At 42.1% G+C, this 6,366-nt stretch overlaps 1 pseudogene; it reads right to left on the bottom strand.

The window, feature by feature from the left end:
• Positions 1–2,797: 2,797 nt before the first annotated feature.
• LOC101583900 lies at positions 2,798–5,042 on the bottom strand (annotated as a pseudogene).
• Between the last annotated feature and the right edge of the window lie 1,324 nt (positions 5,043–6,366).

Raw genomic sequence — 6,366 nt, 5'->3', positions numbered from 1 at the left:
TGTGTGTGTGTGGCCAGCTCAGCCCACCAGGGGGCGGGGCTGGCTGACATGTGGTGCTGGGGGACCGAACCGCGGTCCCTGTGCTCTGCTTAGCTTAGCTTGTTCCTTAGGTGCTCCAGACCACTGAGCCATCCCACCAGCCCAAGAATTCTTTTAAAAAATCAGGACCAAGGCCGGGGAGATGGCTCAGTGGAATAAGTGATTGCCTGGCAAGCGCAGGGGCCTGAGTTCAATATCCTGTTCTGAAAAACAAAATGATGATCCTCCCACCTCAGGACCTGCACAAAGACCCAACGCAAAAAATGGGCATCTGAGATGAATATACGCTTCTCAGAGAAAGAAACACAAATGAGGGGGACAGAGAGATGACTCAGTAGAGTAAATGCTTGCCTGGCAAACATAAGGGACCTGGCTCAGCCAAAAACAAACAAACAAACAAAAAAAGAAACACAAATGAGAAGTAAATATATGAAAAAATGTTCAACATCATTGGTCATTCGAGAAATGGAAATTAAAACAACACTGAGATTCCATCTCAAGCCAGAAAGAATGGCTAATGTCATGAAGTCAGCCAATAACAAATGCTGGAGGGATGTGGGGGAAAAGGAACCCTTCTCCACTTTAATTAAAGTGCAGACTGGCACAACCACTATGGAAATCAGTGTAGATATTCCTCAAATACTCAGGATTGGCTTCTGCTACAGCAACTACTGAAGAACAGTCAACATATGTGGAGGACCACCTGAGCAGCTCTCCTTGAAAGAAGAGAGATTGTCTCCATTTTGACTGAGCCTGACCCTATTTCCTTATATTGATATGTACAGAGCTGCCTAGGACTTCTGTTTATCCTTCAATTGGCCTTAAGCAATGTATATTGGTCTAGCTGAGGTGCTGGTGATAGCCTTGAGACAGAGGCCATGACTTCCTGGGGCTTGAAAGGCTACACCAAAAGCTGAAGCACCAGACTTACCAAAACATTAGGTACTATATAATGCAGATTACTCTCTCTGCATATCCTCTCTGCATATCACAGAGGTAAATTTAGGCCACCCACCTAGCTCAGCTCATAGTAGTCTCTTTCCCACAGTTCTCAGTCAATCCTCCAGCCACTCCCCCATTGAATAAAACTGGGTGAGGCCCTGGGTCGCTCTCTTGGTTCCAGAAAGCCATCTTCATGGCTGGACTTAGAGCCCCTTGACTCCCCGATGATTGAAGATATAATTTAGTGTCTTTATTTTCGCCGTAGGTTGCATTGTAAGTTGTAGATTGGAATCAATTTGGTGGGATTCCAATAACATAACTTTGGGATTACAAATATTGGCTTCTTGGACGAGACAAAGACCTGGAAGTGTCTCTTACAGACATGGCTCTGCGCTACTCCACAGCCATGGGCCTCAACAAGGGCCATAGGTGATGAAGAATGTGAGCAAACCAAGGCACTGCCGCTGTGCCTCCCGTGATCCGGGAGGTGTGCGGTTTTGCCCCCTAAGAGTAGCATGGCATGGTGCTGCGCAATGTCCCCAAGGACAAATGCACCCTCAAATTCACCAAGAAAAGGGTGGGGATGCACAAGAGGAAGCGTGAGGAACTGAACAATGTGCTGGCTGCCATGAGGGAGGCCGCTGCCAAGAAGGACTGAGCCCTTCTGTGGAATAAAGCTTTGCAAAAAACAAACAAAAAAAAAAACCTCAGGATAGGGGCTGGGGAGATGGCTCAGTGGAAAAAGTGCTTTCCTGGCAAGCACAAGGGCCTGAGTTCAATCCCCAGTTCCGCAAAATAAAAACAACTCAGGATTGGAGGTTCCTTTCAACCCTGCTCTTCCCTTCATGGGTATTTTTCCAGAACTGAAAACATCATACCACAGCGATATATGTGCACGCATTTTTATAGTAGCACAATTTATCATAGCTAAATCTTTTTTTTTTTTTTTTTTTGGAACTGGGGATGGAACTCAGGCCCTTGTGCTCGCCAGAGAAGCACTTACTCCACTGAGCCATCTCCCCAGCCCCTTATAGCTAAATCTTGGAAACAATTCAAATGACCATAAACTGAAGGATGGATTAAAAAAAAAGATGTGGGGCCAGGGAGATGGCTGAATGAAATAAGCGCTTCCCTGGCAAGTGCAAGGGTGTGAGTTCAATCCCTGGTTCCACAAAAAAAAAAAAAGATGTGGTATTTTTACACAATAGAGTATTGTTCAGATATAAGAAAGGATAAATTTGAAGCTTTTATTTGTAAATGAATGCAACTAGAGACCATATTCTTAGGTGAAGTAAATCAGACCTGCATGAGCAAACACCGTATTGTCTCCTTAGTGTAAAAACCTGAAAGGGTAAACAAAATCTGAAGGATACAATAGATCCTGTGAAAAGGGAATGAACCTGTTCAAAAGGAAGGAGTTGCTGAGATGAGGAGGAGGGCAGGAGAGGGAGCGGGGGGAAGAGGTTTATCTATGTATGTAAGCAGGATGGTTTAGACAACTCTGCTGTGCATTTCTGCTGGTCTGTGGAAAGGAGCAGTTAATGCTTGATTTTTTCATCTTTTTTGTCAAAATCTCTCTCTCTCTCTCTCTCTCTCTCTCTCTCTCTCTCTCTCTCTCTCTTTCTCTCTTTCTCTCTCTCTCTGTCCTGGAATCAAATTCATGACCTTGCACTTTACAAGCATGTGCTTAAGCTGCTGTCTTTGTAATTTCTTCTTTTTTTTTTTTTTTTTTTTTTTGCTCTTTGACAAACTGTTCATTAAATTTTGAATCATTATAGGGTATTGGTATCACTTACTGCGGCCTAGAATCTCAAGATCACAGGGGTGGTAAAATGGCATTAGTGAATTTGGGTATCTGGTCTTCCAAAAGTATCTGCTGTTCAACCCCTGATTCTTCAATGGCTGCCAGGTGGATCACCCCTCCACTGGAACCATCCTGCTCCATGGGCAAAGCGAGAGCACTGGCAGTGAACTGTAGACACTCCTCCTTGGTTGTGCCTTTCCGATAGGTAACATCGACATAGTCATGGATATATGGCACCTCCATTGGCAAAGGCCTGCCTTACCATCATACTGCCCATGGGAACTGAGTAGACCTGCCCTCCTTCTTCAGGGTCCCAGCCTGCAACGATGATTCCTGCCATCAGCTCTTCCCGGCATTGGTAACACATCTCCTTAAACAGGAGGGCTGCTGTATGTACAATGGAGGCTCATTCAACTCAGTGCTGTGGAGACCAAGCTGATAAGTGACAGCATCTGCTACTGCCTGATGCTGTCATTTGATACAGTATAAAGCGATCATTTGATACAGTAATGGTATATAGCAGAGAGAATTAAAATTAGAAAACTGTAATAGGATATATACGTACCTGTGTTGATTGCAGCACAATTCAAAACACCCTAAATATGGTAGGAAACTAGGTACCCATCAGCAAATTAATAGATTTAAAAAATACATATATACATACGTATCCATAAAAAAATAAAAATTTTTCATCAGAAAAATAGATATATCAGGTGATCATCATGTAAACAAAATGAACCATACTCAGAAAGACAAATATCACATGCCGGTCCCACCTCCAGGGCACGATGAAACGGCCATTGAGACTGGGCGTGGTGGCATGCACCTATAATCCCAGTACTTGCAAGGCTGTAAACAGGAGGATCACTATGAGTCCAATCTATGCAGTGACACCCTGTATACCCTGTCCTAAAAATAAAAAAAAATAATAATAATAAATTTAAAAATAAAATCTTTTATCTATAATTAATATGCATATTTTAATTTTTCTACTTTTTAATCTTAATGCTAGTAAAATTTAGCTCAGTTTTTTGTTTTGTTTTGTTTTTTTGCGAAACTGGGAATTGAACTCAGGCCTTTGTGCTTGCCAGGTAAGCACTTATTCTAAGCCATCTCCATGGCCCCATTTTTATACATTTTAACATCTATTTAGACCTTAGATTTCCATTTTGTTGGTTCCTTCAATAGGCCCCAGGTCAGATCTTGCCTCATCACTATTAACTGCATCAGATCTAGCTTCATGGTACAGCCTGACAGCATGCTCTGGTACCTAAATCAGTCATTCAACAGTCTCTGGGAAAAAAACACAACCACACCCATTGCCCCAGATTAGTGGACTGGGTTCCTTCCATTGTCCAGTGTGGAGTCTCCAAGGGACCCTTTCTAGGCTTTTTGCTCTTATTTGGAATTATCTTTCTACTGCTATACTTCCATCTCTTGTAGAATTTAAAAGGTTGATAGTGTATAGTGCCAAGTGAAGTCTATTATAAGGTGTAATTTTGTGGGGAATCATCCCCCTTTTTGTTTTTGCAGTTGAATTTTAATTGAGCAGTGTACACGCTCAACAATTCCTTGGGCTTGAGCATTATAAGCAATTCCTGTGGTGAGTAAAATATGAAAAGTCTTACAAAACTTTTAGAAGGCAGCACTTGCATGTGCTGGACCATTGTCAGTCTTAGGTGTCCATGGGCAGCCAACGGCACTCAAGGCATCCAGTGAGCAATGACATGCTTAGCTGCTTCACCAGTGTGGGCAGAAGCAAAAATGAATCCTGAGGAAGTGTCCACTGAAACATGGACCCGACGCAAAGAACCAAATTCGGGAAAATGTGTGACATCCATCCACCAAAGATAATTGAGCTGTAACCCCTGGGGCTTGATTCTGGTAGAAGGAGAGGGTAGGTGTGTTATACATGAAGAGTTTCCAGGGCAGGTGCTCAGGTCAAATGAAACTGCTTGCATAAGGCAGAAGCATTCTGATGAAAGGTAGCGTGTGACCAAAAGCCTGCTGAATAGCATCTGGGGGAGTAACAGTCACAGCACCTAGCAGTCTGTCTATAGCAGCACTTCTTCAGTGAGGGGTCCTGGCAATTGAGAATGAGAGTGTATATGACCCATAAAACAGGGAACATGACACTAGGGCAACCTGGATCTGAACAGTTTGGGGCACAATTTGTCTGTTTAATAAATTGGCCAAAATATGAAGAAGTTATCATAGCTTTTACCTCTTCGAAGGCCACCAATAGGCCTGCCACCATTTCAATAGGCTGTCAAAATCAAGCAACTGTTTAAACCCCACTGCTCAAGGCACACCAGCCCCACCCCCCGGGTGCCCTGAGCCAGTGACCGACTGAGTCCAGGCCTGGTGGCACACACCTGTAATCCCAGAGCTGTGAAGGCTGGGATTACAAAAGGATCACTATAGGGGCCGGGGAGATGGCTCAGTAGGATAAGCACTTGACTAGCAAACGCAAGGATCTGAGTTCAATCCCCAGTTCAAAAAAAAAAAAAAAAAAAAAAAAAAAGAGGATCGCTATATGTCCAAGCTATGTAGGGAGACCCTGTACCAAATACATAAACTTAAAAAAACAAACAAAAATAAGCCTCATTCAATCTCCTGTTCTGCAAAAACAAAAAACAAAAACAAAAAAATAATAATAATAAGCCCCACTGCTCTTTTTTTTTTGGGGGGGGAGAGTACTGGGGATCGAACACAGGACCTTGCACTTGCCAGGCAGGCACTTAAGCTACTGAGCTATATCCCCAGCCCAACGCTACTGCTTTTAGACTGTGCTCCAAACTTCTACATTTGTTCGTAGACTATCAAAATTTTGATACCAATTTTAACTTAGGACTGTAAAATAAGCAATCAAATTTATTAAGAATTAAAAGAATTTTGAAGACAACAATCTGCAACGTATTAATTATTAAAACTGTCCTACTAATTGGTTTTGAAAAAAAACTATTAAAAGAATTTTAAGCAATCTTTTAAAATATCCCCATTATGGGAGCCAGGGAGATGGCTCAGTAGAATAAGCGCTTCCCTGGCAAGCGCAAGGGCCTGAGTTCAATCCCTGGTTGCACCAAAAAAAAAAAATTATTCTTTGGGGTTTTTTTATTTTAACATTTTTTATTGGTCTTAGAATTCATTAGAAGTTCAGATATGAAACCGGATGTTACAATGATTAAATAAGGGGCCAGGGAGATAGCTCAGTGGAATAAGCGCTTCCCTGGCAAGCGCAAAGGCCTGAGTTCAATCCCCAGTTCCGCAAAAAAAAAAAAAAAAAAGAAAAGAAAGATTAAATACACTTTTCTATTTGTGACTTGAAAGTAAAGAGTAGAAGAAATACAAATAGAAAGATATAATACAAGTAAAGGGAAAGAAGGACCTCAAGGACTAACTAATCAGGAGAGGGAAAGGAGAAGAACTAGGAAACATGACAATGGCAAGCCATACAGTTATATGTAAAAGATGAGCAAGGCAACGATCCTGAGAATCTTCAGAAGATTCTTTAATCTAGCAGTTAATTGGAAAGATTCTCACCCTGACTAACTATATATACTGATACCTGTGAACTAAGC

Source organism: Octodon degus, unplaced genomic scaffold, assembly GCF_000260255.1.
Source record: "Octodon degus isolate 3935 unplaced genomic scaffold, OctDeg1.0 scaffold00372, whole genome shotgun sequence".
NCBI classification, from domain to species: Eukaryota; Metazoa; Chordata; class Mammalia; order Rodentia; family Octodontidae; genus Octodon; species Octodon degus.
Note: the sequence above shows the minus strand (reverse complement) of the source record. Positions and strands in the feature narration are given on the sequence as shown.